This window comes from Vulpes lagopus, chromosome X (assembly GCF_018345385.1).
Source record: "Vulpes lagopus strain Blue_001 chromosome X, ASM1834538v1, whole genome shotgun sequence".
NCBI lineage: Eukaryota > Metazoa > Chordata > Mammalia > Carnivora > Canidae > Vulpes > Vulpes lagopus.
Genome location: NC_054848.1, coordinates 32849010 through 32866683, shown reverse-complemented (window position 1 = coordinate 32866683; position 17674 = coordinate 32849010). Strand labels below are relative to the sequence as shown.

Here is a 17674-nt window from a genome sequence, read left to right as displayed (position 1 = left end):
CTAGATACATTATTTAAAGCTAAAGTGATATTCTTATTACCTGAGCCCATCAAGACACAGAATTGCATGGTGCAGATTCACACTTACTTCACATATTTGTTCAAGAAATAATAATGATGATGAAGAGCTAATTTGATGGATGACATTGATAAGTGCTTTTCCTTAATTATAAGCCATTATAGCTCTATACAAAAGTTAAATATAAAATTTTTTAAAGATGATGTCTATTTTCTAGCATATATACTTGATACAAGAAGAACTGTAATAGAAGTCATTGTAATTCATATTTAGATATATCTAAGAAAGAAATATAGAAGTTTTGTTGTTATTCATGTGATAGGACTTAAAATTAGGCAGGCAGTCACTATATCAGTTCTAGTATGGAAATCAAAGACATGTCAATCAATCAAGAAGCAAATTATAGGGCAGCCCCAGTGGCTCAGCGGTTTAGCGCCACCTGCAGCCCAGGGCGTGATCCTGGAGACCCGGGATCGAGTCCCAGGTTGGGCTTCCTGCATGGCGCCTGCTTCTCCCTCTGCCTGTGTCTCTGCCTCTCTCTCTCTCTCTCTGTGCCTCTCATGAATAAATAAAATAATTTTTTTTAAAAAAAGAAGCAAATTATAGAGCATTTATAATGGCTCCTCCAACCTGGGGCCTCTGGGAAGTTTAAAGAACTATAGGCTATAGAATCAACCTTCAAGTGGTTTATATTAAGAGTTCAGAATACTGTATTGCTTTTGCTTTATTAATGTTGTCTTTCCTATCTCAAACTGAAAATAACAGTATACATAAGTGCCAAATTGTACTATCGGGAAAGATTAGAAGAATTCCAAGTATTTTGTCTAGAAAGGTGAAACAATCGTTATCACCATTCTACACATTAGAATTCTTCAGGATTAGGCTGTACTAACTTCTGGGTAAGAAAGACTACCGCCTAAAGGTTAAAAGTATGGCACTTAAGCCAGATTGCCTAAGTCTGATTCCCAATTAGCTTATTATCTATGTGTCGTTGGCCTTATTATTTAAACTCTTGATGCCTCAGTTTCTCTACTTATAAAATGGAGATGATATTACATGCCTCTTTGAGTTATAATGAGATAACATTTGTGAAGAATTTACAACAGCACCTGCTCCATAATAAGTATCACATATGTTTTTTATATAAGAGAAGGAAAAAAAGCATTGGATTCTGATTATCTAAATAAGAAGTTCAATTACTCCAACTAAGTAACAAAGTTATAAGACAAATACAGTCAAACTGGCAAATCACAGAGCTGAAGAAAATTTACTTCAGTGAGGGAAAAAAATTGTTGAACTTGTTACAACCAATCACCTGCATAGATGATAAAGTACTAAAAGTGACTATGGCACAGGGGAGAATATTCAGACACTGGAGTGAGAAGGCTTGGGTTTGAATCCTATCTCTACCACTTATTATCTAGGTAAGCTTGCACAAGTTACTTCTCTGTATTTGAGTTTATTAAAATAAGAAAAAGTATAGATCCCGTATTATAGGGTTGTTATACATATTAAATGAGTTAATATTTTTAAAGTACTTAGAATAATACCCGGCATTTTTTCTGTTATTATTATTTTTTCAATTGCAGCTTCTATGGCCAGATACCTACCTAGGGTAGTATAAAGAACAGAATTTAGATTAGCAGGTATAAATAAAATTAAAATATCATAAATAATATTTACATTCTATCTACCTATCAAATTGCTTAGCTAAACTACCAAAGCGTAATGGAATTATTGGAATGATCACTGCCATTAAGATTTGTAGGATCCTAATGATACCAGAGTGACTCTCCTGGTTTAGTCCAAGCTTGGTTCCTTTACTGCTCCATAATCATGATTATCCTTTTTAAAACAAACAAAAGCATGCTGCTTCCCTGGTTAAATCCATTCAATGACTCCCCATCTCTGACTCTCCAAACCCAGCCCATACCAAACAACAAATCAAATACTCTTTATAATCATATACAGTAATGTCTCTGAGAATTCTTTTTGTGTTCTCTATCTTGTTTTACTTCCAGTATTGTTCTTCTGCTCTTAATCTGGCTCTACAAATCAGTCTTTCTGAGCCCCACACCTGTTTCCTCTCCCTAGAATCCTCCTCCTCTAAGTTCTAGACTAGGTTAAGACTCTGTTAGCATAGATCACCTAGTACTTCTTTTTTCTTAATATTTATTATATTTGCAGTTAGTAGGTTAGCAACTTTATTCTTACCTGTACATAAAATGTGTGAGGACAGGAACTGTTTTTTTTTTAATTTACATTTTAGCTCATTCACATACAGTGCAATATCGGTTTCAGGAGAAGAATTTGTTTCATTTTGTTCAAAGTTGAATTCCTGGTACCTAACATCATTCCAGGAATATCAGAAGCAATCAATAACTATTTATTGAAGTATGGAAGGGAAGAAAAACAACCTATTAAGGCACTAGTCACATTTTTCCTTACCTAACCCTATCTCCTAGCTACATCCTCAATATATATTTCACCATTATCACTCAACTTGGAAAACCAGATATTTTTTGTTGTACCTATGACCCTTATCATCTGCACCAATGGTCAAAAACCACAAAGCCCCAACTTTTGGTCTCCTTAACTGTGTTACATAACTGACAGATCCCTTCCTCCCCTGGCCCTCAGAATTCTCATCTACGCCATGAGGGAGTATGATATTTACACTCAAGCATCCAGAAATTCTGTCAGACACTCATCTCTGCAGCACCCCATTTTGTGACAGTTTACCCCAGTCAACAAAGTTGTGCTAAAGCCAGCTTTTATTGGCTCACTGGAGTCAACTGTGTACATCTCATCTCAACCTTGAGTTCCATATTGGACACCATATTGGTAGCTTCTAATCAGCCATAGTAGGATTACATATACCACAGTAATCAACAAAAGCTATAAATGAGGGAGTTTATGGGGAGAGCTGATTGCTAAACATTTACCAGGATACCACTGACTGACTATAAGCTCCAGGTGCTACCATGAACAGTGAATGGCCCTAGATTGAAAATTAGCACTAGTGCTACATGGAGCAAGAAGTATTGATGCAGATAGTCCATAAATGGACACAGAACACTAAAAAGAGAAAAACAGGTTTGGGGGGGGTCTTAGTTTAGGATTACCTCAAGGCAGACTCTGAAACATGGTTTTGAGTGAAAATGGGAGGTGATCCAGAGGAATGTCAGTAGTGAGAGAAGGGAAGAAAACCAATGCAAGGTACATTAATGAGTTCCTTCTGCTATGGGCAACTGGGGCTCAGTTCCATTGGAGATATATAGGAGGTTGCAGAGAATATGCTTCAGAATTGTTTCAACTCAAAGTGAGGGGGCTGAGGTATGTATCCACAAACTCCTATCTATCATTGGTTGAGCTGCTTCTGTGGGCTTTATGTCCACAGAATTTTTTATATTTTTTAACTTATATTTTTATTATTTATTTTTATATTTTATTTTTACCTATTTATCTATCTACCTACCTACCTATTTATTTATTTATGACTATCCCTATGCTCCAAAGCACACATCTATAGCCAGGAAAATTTCCCAGAGAATCACATGCACTTACAATAAGAAACCTTTGGCTCATAGAGGAATAGTAAGTATTGAGGTATTAGGGGCGAAGCATCAACAGCATCTGCTAAGGAAGGATAATAATATGACAAAGAAATTAACTCAGCATTGGAGAAGACTTTTGATCAGGGATATTCAGCCTTAGATTTCTCTTTTCCAACAAAATGTCAAGATGTACCATCATACTTCTCTACCATCCCGCAAGAGTGGAGAATGAGATCATTCTCCAGTAACCCACTGCAATAATTTTGAAGGGCAATGAGTTTCACTACATTCAAACATTAAAAAATTTGCATAAGAATACATTGAGAAAAACATAGCTAGAACAATAAATTACAGGTGGAAAATTCTGGAATTCAAGTTTGAACTTAAAGCAATTACAGTCAGAAAGAATGAGAATCTTCTAAAATGGATAGAAAATCCTTTATTATATGCAGAAACGAACAGTTCCTTGGGTGGGGGAGGAGCAGATGTACACAGCACAGGGTTAATAGATGACTTAGAACCTAGATGACTAAAATAGAAGAAAATCCTAAGAACCAAAGAGACGTTTCTCTTATATTTTGTTGGATTCACCCATTTCTAGTACAGTTTAAGTGGAAATTAATACTAGAACCATACTCTACACCATATCTAATTTGTTATATCTAAATTTTTCTCAAATTATGTAGTGCATAGTATTTTGTTTATCCCACAATGTATGTTCATGCTTTTCAAATTAATCCTTCAGTTATTGTTATAAAATCTTAAAGGAACTCCTTCAAGAATTAACAAAAAGATATCTCTCAACCTCTGGATCCAATCAACAACTGAGGTCTGGATTCTGGTGTCCAGAGAAGAGATGAATAGCACTGTTATAAAATAGTTCTTGAACAAGGCCCGTCCTGTTAATATGTTAGCCCACAATTGAGTAAAGAACCTAGAATGGATGTGGGGCAGATAATACTGAACTGGATTATCTAAATGTCAATCTGCTTTCATTCATAAAGAAATTAAATACATAAGTTCTATGGCAGCATTTCTCAAAATGCTCCAAAATGCTTCAAAAAAACCCCTAGAGATCCCCAAGACCCTTTCAGTAAGCCTATGAGGTCAAAACTATTTTCTTAATAATACCAAGATTTTATTTGCCTTTTTCACTCTTTCTCATGAGTGTACAGTGGAATTTTCCAGAGCCTATATGACCTGCAAAGATGCCATCACTCTGACAGCTAATGGAACATGTGTTTTTGTGTTCTTAGGTTTAAAGTTTTCTCAGCTTTAATTTCTAATCTGGTAAATATTGATGGATAGAACCCACAGAATCAAAAGCTCTTTGAGGTCCTCAATAATATTTAACAGGTCCAAGGCCAAAATGTTTGAGGATCACTGTTATGTGGTATTCCTCAGTAGTTGTATTGATGTAAGGCATCTACTACAAATAAAGATTAGATAACTTTAGAGAACATTAGGAATATATTCAAACACAAAATATCTTAGAGGTAGAAAGGTCTTTAGGTGTTATCTAATCATCTTTTTAGGTGAGCAAAGTGGCATTCAGAGATATTCTTGCTCCAATTTACAAAGGAAGCTAATGAAGGGGCAGAGTTAGAACATAGGACATCCAATTGCTTAGCAGCTTTGTTTCACTTTTGTTTTGAATCTTACAAAGTCCTGTCACAGACCATCCTTTTCATCCTGTAACCTTCAGGTAGAACCAAACAAATGTCCTGGGAACATGAGAATGAATCTGAGACAAAACTTTCTAAATCAACAGACACATTCTGAATCAGAAAGGCTAGAAATAAATTCAGTGAAGTTATTATCTCTCAAGTTCCCTCTCCTATCAATTTAGTCAAGAAGCTGAGTCTATTCATTTCATAGCAAGGTAAGGAGGTTTCCCATTAAAGTAAATGCAAAAAAATTGATTTTGCCACTCATCCCAAGGTCATTTTATCTGATTCCTCTTCTCCTGCAGAAGAAACTTCCTAAATTCCCCAATGTCTTCCTAACATTCCTGCTAAGCTGCAAATGTAGATTCATTGAAAAACCAATGGCAGCATATGAATCATATCCAGATAATGGATATGATGTGCTTTATGAAGAATGGATGATACAAAAGTTATGATTATCATAATACTATGCTCTGTTTGGCTCAAAAAGTAGTCCCAGATCCATCTGTGAGGCATTCTTGGGGTTTTTGTGAGACATTATGAAGTAGTGATTAAAAGTAGTCATTCCTCCATCAAAGAAAGGTAGGTTCATGCCTTGTCTCTACTACTTATGGGCTCTGTGACCTTTGGCAAGAAACCTAAGCATCTAAGACTCAAATTTCTCATATGTATAAAACAGAGGTGATAATAGAACTTGCTTCACCAAGTTGTAAGGATTAAAGAAGATAAATGCAACATGAGGCAAATAGAAGATGGTGAAGGCTACTTAGTTACCTTTGGATATTTCTCTTATTACCATCCTAAGTATTAGAATGAATGCATCACCATGAAGCCAGACTTCAGGGACTGGTGTGGTAAAGAAGGAAGGCGCTGAGAAATTCTCAAAGATGATGGGTGCCATATTGAGAAGGGGAGCAAGACAGAAGAACTTCTCAGTCTTGGGATAGGGTAAGAAACACCAGTCCTAGGTTTAGAGGAAATCCCATACAACTCATGCCTATCAGAAAAATTAGAGTTGAGAAAGGCTGGGATTTGGGCCTGTATTAGAGTTGGAACTGGGAAAAATTGAGATACAAACTATAGATACTTTCAGCTTGCTTGCTTGTTTTCTTTCTTTTTTCTTTCTCTCTTTTTTTGCTTATAAGACTCATCCTTGTTAATAAAGTCTAAAGTAAGCAAAGAGTACTGAGGTATTAGTTGATTAAGAGGGATGTGGCCCTGTGGCATTTGTATTTCAAACCAGGCTCAGGAGGACAAACAGCTCTAATGCCCAAAGGACACTCGTTCTAAAGGGGAAATGTCAGGCTAAATATCACATCACAATGCTTTCTGTAATATCTTGAGCAAGTTGCAAAAGCCATTTGATATTACTGAGAAATATGATATGAAATGGCAAACTCTACCTGTGAAAATAACTGCATATATATTCAAAGACAATAAATTCAGTGCCTTACTTTTTAGCAAGGATATTATGTCATATTTCAGACCCCAAGGACTGACAATACTCAATTCAGATGAAGATCAATTTATAACTGAACCTTCCTGGATGAAACCAGGCAATGATTACAAAGTACTGTTTCAATAACGGGATACCAGCTGTCTCTCTGCCACTGATCATATATGTTACCTGGAGCAAGTTACTTATCTTCCTAGTTCTGTTCATCTATAAAATGAGCACAATGACAGTAACCGCCTCATACATTTGTCCTGAATGTTACATGAGATAATACATGTTGGCCCTTACTACAGTGACTGAGATTATACTAACAGTTATGACTTGTATTTATTGTCAGGTCAAAGAACAGATTCTAAGAAGAAAACCTTAACCAACTGGTCAAAATTAAGCTGCCCATGATATCAGGAAACACACTGACACTGGTGCTATGCAACAATACTAGATAACTAACAAAGTGAGAAAATTTGCTTAGATTTTTTTTTTTTTTACAGATTTTATTTATCCATTCAAGAGAGACATAGAGAGAGAGAGGCAGAGACATAGGCAGAGGGAGAAGCAGGCTTCCTGCAGGGAGCCAGATGTGGGACTCGATCCTGGAACTCTGGGATCACGACCTGAGCCAAAGGCAGAGGCTCAACCACTGAGCCACCCAGGTGCTCTGAAAATTTGCTTAGATTTTACAAAAATAATACCAATCACACATGTATAGATAAAATATTTAACACTCTAACCTAATTTCCATATTCTGTTTATTTTAACCCAACAATTATATTTGGATGCCTGTTATGTGCCCAGTGTTAGCAAGTGAGAATACAGAAGAGGAGGACACATCCCTACCCTCAAAAAGCTCATAAGTTACTAGGAAAGGCAACTATGCAAACACAGAATTATAACGCATTATGTATATTCAATGACAGAAATATTTATGAGATACAGACTTAGCACAGAGAATGGAGTAAACAATATGAAAATGAGTTATTTAGAAAGTTTTCATAGCTCAGAAACTACTTTACATATACACTATGGACCTAGAGAATTTAGAAACAGAACCCCCCAACACACACATACAAACACGTGCACTCAACTGATCTTCAACAAATGTGCCAAGTTAATTCAGTGAGAAAAGGATAGTCTTCAACAAAGGGTGCTTGAACAATTAGATACCCATATGGAAAAAAATTAACCTCAAACTTTGCATTATACTATATACAAAAATTAACTGGAAATGAGTAGTAGTCCTAAATATGAGTGCTAAAATTATAACACTTCTAGAAAAACATATAAAAGAACATCTTTGACTTGGGGTTAGGCAAAGAGTTCATATGGCACAAAAAGCATGAACCACAAAGGAAAAAAAAAACTAATAAAATGCACCTCATCAAAATTTAAAATTTTTAGTCATAAGAAGATACTACTAAGAAAATATTTACAAAACAATTAGCAGATATGGGATTCATATCTAAAACATGTTTTTTAAAAAAAAATCTTGTAACTCAGTAATAAGAAACCAACCAACCAACTTTTTAAAATGGGCAAAAGGAAAAAAAATGGGCAAAAGGTTTGAGCAAATGCTTTCTCAAAGCTATATGCATGGCCAATAAGCACAAGGCAACATGTTTAACACCATTATTCATTATGGAAAAGTAAATTATAACCATAACATGAAGCCACCATACACCTACACAAATGCTTAAAATTAAAAAGACTGACCATACCATATGTTAGCAATTGAATTTTCATACTTTGCTACTGTGAATTAAAAACAGTACAATTGGTAAAGAACTGGACTGTTTCTTTTAATGCTAAACCTCACAGTACCATAAGGCACAGAATCCCACTAGGAGGTATTTATCTAAGAGAAGTGAAAATATATGTCCATGGAAATATCAGTATTACAATGATCATGACAGCTTTATTGATAATAGTCCCAAACTGGAAACAACCCAAACATCCATCAAATGGTGAATAAACGCAATGTAATAGATCTGTATAATAGAATACCACTCAGCAATGAAAAGGAACAAACAACTAACAATGTGGATATATCTCAGAAGTATATAAAGTGAAAGAAGCCAGACACAATTGATCACATACAGTGTGATTCCATGTATAAAGTTCTAGAAAAGGCAAAACTATGACATAAAAAAGAAACTCAGTAGTTACTTGGGGCTGGGGTGGAAAGGATTGACTGCAAATTGGCAGGAAGGACCTTTCTGAAGTAATGGCCATGTGCTATATCGTTTGTAATGACTAAATATTGTACACATTTGTTGAAACTCATCCAACTATACAATTTAAATTGGTGAATTTTATTGTATGTAAAGTACACTTCAGTGAAGCTGCTTTTTTAAAACAATCATTTATGGGTTCTGTCTGAAGAAACTATTCCATTGTCTGATTTTCTTAAATAATGCAAATTTCAGGGTACTGAACTTTTAAGATATTACAATTCTTCAAAAAAGCAGCATTTAAGATTACCATAAAGTTGGTTATGAATAAGATCAGTGTAAATAGCCTTCCACATAGTCCTAAAAATGAAAACCCATTGTTAAAAACAAAGGATTTATGAGCACTATTTCATTGTAATTTACAAAGTGGACCATTCTTTAGGTAAAACAAAAGGAATTCTCCAATTCAAATCTAACAAAAATAGATGCACCTTAAGATAAAATTACATATCTAAATGAAAAAAATCTTTTTTAAAACGATTATTTATTTATTTATTCATGAGAGACACACAGAGAGATAGGGAGAGAGACATAGGCAGAGGGAGAAGCAGGCTCCATGCAGAGAGCCTGATGTGGGACTCGATCCCAGACCCCAGGATCACACCCTGAGCCAAAGGCAGACACTCAGTCACTGAGCCACTCAGGCTCCCTAAATGAAAAATCTTAATTTAATAACACCTAATTTATGAAAATTTGGACATACATATAAGTGATTATTTGCTTTATAAAAAGTTTCACACTCCACTTTATTAACAGTAAACTTCTCTGTTCCATTTAAAATGACTTAAGAACAGATTTTTAGGAAGGTATTCCAAATTATACTGAGCATAAACAAGAATCAGCAACTCTGAGCTCTCTAGCTACAATTATGTAATTTCTTCTTATGGGTCCTAAACTGAGACTATATATTTAAAAACATGTCTGAGTTGGAATTATAAGATTATTCCACACATTCATATTTTATATCTCTCCCACACAGTTCAACGAGCAGAATTGGCTTGGGAGAATCAATGCAACTTGTGTATGCATTCATTTTTAATATGGTGCACTGTGAGAAACAGGTCACAAGTAAATGACTAACTTCTGCATTTGTTTCCTCCTCTTCTTACAATCACATTGCAGTGATACTCAAGAAGCTCCAGAGCAAATGAATGCTCAGGTTGTAAACTTGGGATTCAGTGTAGGAGAGAGAAAGGGCCCTTAACAAAATATGACTTTGAACTCACATCCCCAGATAGGAAATAGCCACTGAACCAATTCATAGAATCCTTTGGGGGGAAAAGTAATCCTAAATTCACTTACTTAAAATCTAAGCCCTGCCTTACACCGATTAGTCAGGAAATTACTGGCTAAAGATGAGTCTCAACTAAGAAGACATGAACAACTCCCCTATACTTAAATAATTTGAGGTCAGCATCTCTTAATCCTAACAATAAGGACAGGAACAAGTAAAAGATGTTATTTTCCAGGATAAAGAGATACAGATGGTGGTAGAAGATAATTCCAGTCATCCACCTCACTAATTTTGCAAATACAGTAAATATTTTGAATCCTTGTCTCGCGACTGCTAAAATCTGTTACATAAATTAAAAAAGAAGTCTGGAGAATTTTGGTATTTTTAAACAAATTTACATATAATGGATAACCAAATTATACTATTCCTCCAAGTTCCCTGGAAAGAGACCAAGGTGTAATCAACAGTTTCTAAATAATCTATGCTATGGTGCCAAATGAATATAAATGATGTCAACAAAAAATATTACTCAATAAATCATAATTTCATTTATTATTTTAAAAGGTTTTGTTAGGGATCCCTGGGTGGCGCAGCGGTTTAGCGCCTGCCTTTGGCCCAGGGCGCGATCCTGGAGACCCGGGATCGAATCCCACGTCGGGCTCCCGGGGCATGGAGCCTGCTTCTCCCTCTCCCTGTGTCTCTGCCTCTCTCTCTCTCTCTGTGTGACTATCATAAATAAAAATTAAAAAAAAAAAATAAAAAATAAAAGGTTTTGTTATACTCTTTGATTTTTTTCATGACCATGCTGTGAGGCACTTTAAAAAAACTGTACCCCAATTTCAGATAGGGAAAGACTCATTTGTCCTGGATTTCATATTGCATTTGTTATAAGGGGATTCCATGTTCTTTATACTATGCCATAAAATATTTCCAGCTATTGATAAGACTTTGTTTCAATGACCTCTAAGACTTTTAGTATCGCTGAATAAAGGTTTATTTGTTACAGTTTTGATCAATCTCTTTTTCTTATATAGCATAATGACTTGAAACTTGGAAACCTGAAGTTATATCCTGACACTTAATTGGTTACATGGACTTGATCAACTCTTCAGAGTTTCACAGTGATACTGACCAAGAGGGCTTTGCACATAAGGTCGCTATAATGCCCATTTGTGTGTATGTAGTGGGGGCTGGGGAGGAAGAGGTTATCCAAAACATAACACAACATGAAACTCACAACATGAAACCCACTACATGAAATCAGCTTTGCAAATTGTGAAACATCTGCTAAGGTTCAGTTTATCCCACCACAGTCTGAGAATTACAAACTCTTCATCACAACAGAAATTCAAAGCAAAGATAAACTATAATGCAGCCCCATGAAGAGGTCTACCACTACCATGACAAAACACCAGAACAACAAAAAAGCTCTCTTCTTGTTCTCGTTTATTTCTTCTGAAAACCTTGTATTTGACTCTAAAACTGTTAAGTCTCCTTGAGGAGAACATCTTGTCTCCATTTAAGTGATCTCATTAAAGTTCCAACTCTGGCTCAATCTGCCTTCTTCAGGTCCACAGCTCCGCCAACTAGAAAAAATCACGCAGCCCTACAGACTGGTAATAAGACAAAAACTCATGGCCTACAATCAGCCAGGCCCCAGAATCACCTATGAACTCTTTGCCTCATCTTTGGTCAGTTCCTTCAGGCACTGCCTTCAGTGAATTTTCCAGGGCTGTTCTCAAGCTCACTACTCAGGCCCTGATGTTCTCCCTCACAGAAGATGGCTCTTCCTCTCAATGTACCACCCTTCCTTTAACTCCTCCATGTCCAGGCTCAGCTGAACCTCCTCACTAGGATCAAACGTCTTTCTTCCTTTTCAAATCTAATCTATTCATCTCTTTGTGCTTGACTTCCTCCCTCCTCCCCAGCACTGTCCCAGCAAACATGTTCTTAACTCCAATCTCTCCAGTTTTACCGATTCCTAAACCTTAGCCTATAAACAAGTCTAAAACATTCATACACGGCCATCAATCTACTGTACAGCTTGTTCTTTTTCACATTTAATAATTACTGAAATGCTAGTCTACACTCTTCTGTGCCCAACCCACCTTCTGGTCACTTCTCAAATTGCAATAATCTGACTTTTACCCCACTGCTTTCCTGCAACTGCTATAATAAATCCCAACTGTCAAATACAATAGGACTAGGTCAGTCTTTAGATTCTTGCACATGCTTACCGCATTTGAAGTTGTACTTAATGCCTCTTTCTTAAGACTTCCTGCTCCCTTGAACTTTGTGCCTCTATAAAACTCTCCAATTTCCACTGTGGATGGTAACAGTTGATTCTTTCTGCCCAGTACATCTTCCTCCATTCTTCTGATAACAAAATTTCCCTTTCTTTGCAGTTATGGTGGGACTGCCAACCATAGCATTCGGCTGCATTAATTGGTACAGGGATGAGCATGTGACTCATACTCAGCCAATCAGGGCCTTCCTCCAAGATTATTTTGTATTCTGAGCTATCAAGGAAACACTGTTTTCCTTCTGGCTCTAGCCTCAAAGGTTCACCCAGCCTGACCAAAAAAAAAAGAAAAGAAAAAAAGAAAGAAATCTATATAGAGTCTGAGTGAAAAAAAAACTTGACCATGTTCAAATTCCTGGTTTCAGTCACACCCAAAGGCAGCTCTGACCCTGACCTGATATGATTATTTGATCCTTTAAATTCCCCTCTTTGGCATAAGCCACCTCTTATTTGTTCTCAAGCTCCCCATCCATCATCTACTCTAACCTTCCCTCTTCTTCTCATTCTATTCATTATGCTCTACATATGCTTCTTTGGATGATTTCAACTAGGCTCCAGCTTTCAAACTTTCCACTGTGTGCTGATGATTCCCAAGTCTTTATCATCACATCAGATCTCTCCCTGGTCTTTCACATTCAAGTGTCAATTTGATGCTAAAAGATATCACCTTGGGCAGCAGGGGACTGGGATCAGGATGGACCCTATATGGAGCCTGCTTCTCCCGGTGCCTGTCTGTGTCTCTCTCTCTCTCTCTCTCTCTCTCTCTCTCTCATGAATAAATAAATAAAATCTTAAAAAAAATAAAAAGATTTCACCATGATTACTTCAGAATGACTATCAACCAGTTTTCCTGAGGTCAGTCTCAGGACAGGTTTACCTCCATGGCATAATTATTAATAACAATCTTTCACATTTTCAAAACTGTCCTGATTTGAATGATAAAGTATGTGATCATGCTTTCTAAACCGAACTCACCATTATTCCTCCTATATCTCAGTCAGACAAACTAGAAGCCTAGAGTCATCCTTGACTCTTTTTCCTGAATCTGGCCTCTGTGTTACAACATCTCCAGTCTTTGAACGCTTCTCGAATTCAACATCTCCTCCCCTTTTCTACTGCCCATGCCCTGAACTCTATCATTTCTGAAGTAGAGCAACAGTCCCCTAACTTTCAGTCCTGTCCTCATATCCACCACCCACATAGCCATCACGGTGTTAAGTTTTCAGCTCGAATTCTTCACCTCTCTCTCTATCCATTGCCTTAGCCATGATGTTGAAGCTCCCTCCACTAAAGATAGTGTACTTCTCTGCATCTTCACTGTGGGCTTACCCATGTAGGTTGCTTTAACCAAGTGAATGTTTAAAAATATAACTGAAGGGGGGGTAACTGGGTGATGGGCACTAAGGAGGGCACTTGATGTAATGAGCACTTCATGTTATATATAACTGATGAATCATTAAACTCTAGCTTTGAAACTAATAATACACTATATGTTAATTAATTGAATTTAAATTTTAAAAAGAGATGGTTAAATTAAGACTAATTTATTTAAAATATATATGTATATATATATGCAGGGGTTTGACATGTACTATGTGATTGAACTTGGGCTCTTGAGCTTCTGACTTTGCCATTAAAAGAACATTCTCTGGCTAACCCATAGGTCCAAGAAAGGAGGGAGCTGAGTCAGCAAAAACTAGACCCAATCTGCCACTTGTGTTCAAGTTCAGACAAGTCCAGCCTAGAACAATTAATCCCAACCAAATGGCAGAGAAATGAAAGAGAATAAATACTGTTGTTTTAAGCCATTGGGTTTTGGAGTGATTTATTATGAAACATTAGCAGACTGACACCACATCCCCTCCCTATCTTAGATCATAGTACCGAATTAATCCGAGGTAGAATCTAAAGTCATGGGACACCTGAGTGGCTCAGTGGTTTAGCGCCTGCCTTCAGCTTGAGGCATGATCCCGGGATCCAGGATCGAGTCCCACATTGGGCTCCCTGCACGGAGCCTGCTTCTCCCTCTGCCTATGTATGTGCCTCTCTCTCTCTTTCTGTCCCTCATGAATAAATAAATAAATATTTTTTTAAAAAAGAATCTAAAGTCATCCTTGATTCTTATGCCTCACTCAGACCTTCATGTTCCAACAGTCCTTGGGTCTTATGAATCTATGGGGGGCGGGGGGAGTTGTGGGTTTTTTTTTTTTAAGATTATTTACAGATTCCCCACTGAATAGAAAGCCCAAGACAGGGCTGGATCCCAGTACCTGGGGATCATGATCTAAGCCAAAGGCAGACGTTTAGCCAACTGAGCCACTCAGGCACCCCAGGAATCTATATTTTAAACATTTCTTTAATCCAGAGTCCATCTCTATTCCTGCTGACACATCTTTGGTTCAAATCTTTACCTCTCTGATTCTAAACTACTGCAATAAATTGACCTGGTATCCTTGTGTCTGATTCTGTCCTAAGTACGTGATTCATATAGCCACCAAAAGATCTTCCTATATGGAACTTTGACCATTTCTACCCATTTTAACTCTTCTCCCATTTCCTAAAAACCCTTTAATGAGTCTCCATCACCTACAGAACAAACTTAACATATTAAACAAAACATTCATTGTCTGGCCCCTACTTATACTCATCACTCCCCATTCCCACCTTGCAATATGCATTTACAGCAATATTGCTTATGGTTTCCTAATACCTTTCTGGAAAGTATTCCTTGCCCCTTTATCTATCCCTGATCATGTGTTTCTCCTCTGTGTTTCCCACAATATACTATACATATTAATTTGTACTTACCCACAGTATAATGACCTATTGATCTATCTTTCCTACCGGCTTTTTGAGGGAAGACTGTCTTACTCATGTTTTAAATGAGAGTCTTGCTCCAGGGCAGAGCTTGACACATATTTACATAAAATATATAAACTATGTTTATTAAAACACTCCTCTAGGGCAGCTCAGGTAGCTCAGTGGTTTAGCACTGCCTTTGGCCCACGGTGTGATCCTGGAGACCTGGGATCGGGTCCCACATTGGGCTCCCTGCATGGAGCCTGCTTCTCCCTCTGCCTGTGTCTCTGCTGCCTCTCTGTGTCTCTCATGAATAAATAAGTAAAATCTTTTAAAAATAATAAAACACTCCTCTAATATTCTCTCCTAACCTCAAATTATATAATTTTTTCTTGCTATTAATACATATGATTAAAAAACTACCATTGATGGGATCCCTGGGTGGCGCAGCGGTTTGGCGCCTGCCTTTGGCCCAGGGCGCGATCCTGGAGACCCGGGATCGAATCCCACGTCGGGCTCCCGGTGCATGGAGCCTGCTTCTCCCTCTGCCTGTGTCTCTGCCTCTCTCTCTATCTCTCTGTGACTATCATAAATAAATATTTAAAAAAAAAAAACCTACCATTGAAATGAATCCATTTATTCATCTAGTCTCTTTAAGTAGAGCTGGTATCAGTAATATGAAGGCAAGATAGTGATATGATCAATCTAGTTGCCCTCATTCAGAAACTTGGGATCCCACTTAGATTTCACACTTTCCTTTACCAATCAATTACTAAATCCTGCATGATGGTTAATTTTAAGCGTTAACTTGACTGGGCCTCAGGGTGTCCAGATATGTAGTTAAACATTATTCTGGGTGAATGTGTGACAGGGTTTCTGAATGATATTAACATTTGAACTGGTAGGCTAAATAAAGCAGATTGCCCTTCCCAATGTGAGTGGGCCACATCCAATCTCTTGAAGGCCTGAATAGAATTAAAGACTGAGTAAGAAAGAATTCCTTCTCTCTGCCTGACAGTCTTTGAGGTAGAACATAAGGGTTCTTCTGCCTTTGGACTTGGACTAGAATTTACACCATCTGCTGTTCTGGTTCTCAGGCCTTTGGACTGACAATGAACTATCATACCCTAAAAAAAGTTCTCAGAAAAAGTATTTAGTTAAAAATCGATATTCAGTACATGTTAAATTATTAACTTCTATAATAAAACTATTATTAAGTAGGCTCTTCTTTATGATGACCAACTGAAGACACATCACACATAAAAGGTAATTTCAATCACTATTAGAGCCACCGAAATGGCAACACACTGCTCCGAATTTCTTATGGGAAAGCATTACATACCTCCTGGTTATAAACAGAATTCTAAATATAAATATAAACCAGCAGACGTAGTTTAAGGTCCTGTCTTCCATGTACCCCATCAATGTCAGTGCCAGCACATTGTATGGAATTATGTTTGATGCAGGGAGCGCTGGAACATGAAGTCATGTTTACATCTTTGTGCAGAAAATACCTGGACAGCTTCCAATTCTGGAAGGGGAAATTTTTGATTCTGTGAAGCCAGGACTTCCTGCTTTTGTAGATCAACGTAAGCAGGCTGGTGAGACTGTTCAAGGACTCTCAGAAGTGGCCAAAGACTCAATCCCCCAAAGTCACTGGAAAGAGCCCCAGTGGTCCTGAAGGCAAAAGCAGGACTGCACTTACTGCCAGAACAGAAAGCCCAGGCTCGGGCAGCCTGGGCGGCTCAGCGGTTTAGCATGGCCTTCAGCCCAGGGCGTGATCCTGGAGACCTGGGATCAAGTCCCATGTCAGGCTCCCTGCATGGAGCCTGCTTCTCCCTCTGCCTATGTCTCTACCCCCCCCCCCCCCCGTGTGTCTCTCATGAGTAAATAAATAAAATCTTTAAAAAAGCAAGCAAGCAAGCAAGCCCAGGCTCTGCTCTTTGAGGTAAGAAATATTCAAGAAGTCACCTTTCCTGGTACCAAATGACAGTGTTAGCATCATGGATGGATCCTATGAAGGCATATTAGCTTGGGTTACTGTGAATTTTCTGACAGGTCAGCTGCATGGGCACAGTCAGGAGACTGTGGGACCCTGGACCTGGGGGGAGCTTCCACCCAAATCATATAACTAGTCCAGTTTGAGAAAACCCTGGAACAAACCCCCAGAGGCTACCTCACTTCATTTGAGATGTTTAACAGCACTTATAAGCTCTATACACATAGTTACTTGGGATTTAAATTGCAATGCAGTAATTCAAATATGTTATCAAATGACATTTGAAAATCTTCCTACATAAAACAGCTCCTCTGAAAATATTTTGAGCAAATAATCATTCCTTAAAATACATAAATAGAATATAGTGATATCTTTTAAATTGACATTTGTCAAGTTTTCTCTAAGTGAGAAATA

General features: G+C 37.5%; 1 protein-coding gene and 1 pseudogene across 3 annotated transcripts in view; one reads left to right on the top strand and one right to left on the bottom strand.

Annotated features, from left to right (window-relative positions):
• LOC121482474 overlaps nucleotides 1–17545 on the top strand; it is a 37278-nt pseudogene extending 19733 nt beyond the window's left edge.
• Nucleotides 1–17674, bottom strand: part of SYTL5 (synaptotagmin like 5) — a 234333-nt gene that overhangs the window by 164010 nt on the left and 52649 nt on the right. The gene's annotated exons all lie outside the window — the stretch shown is intronic.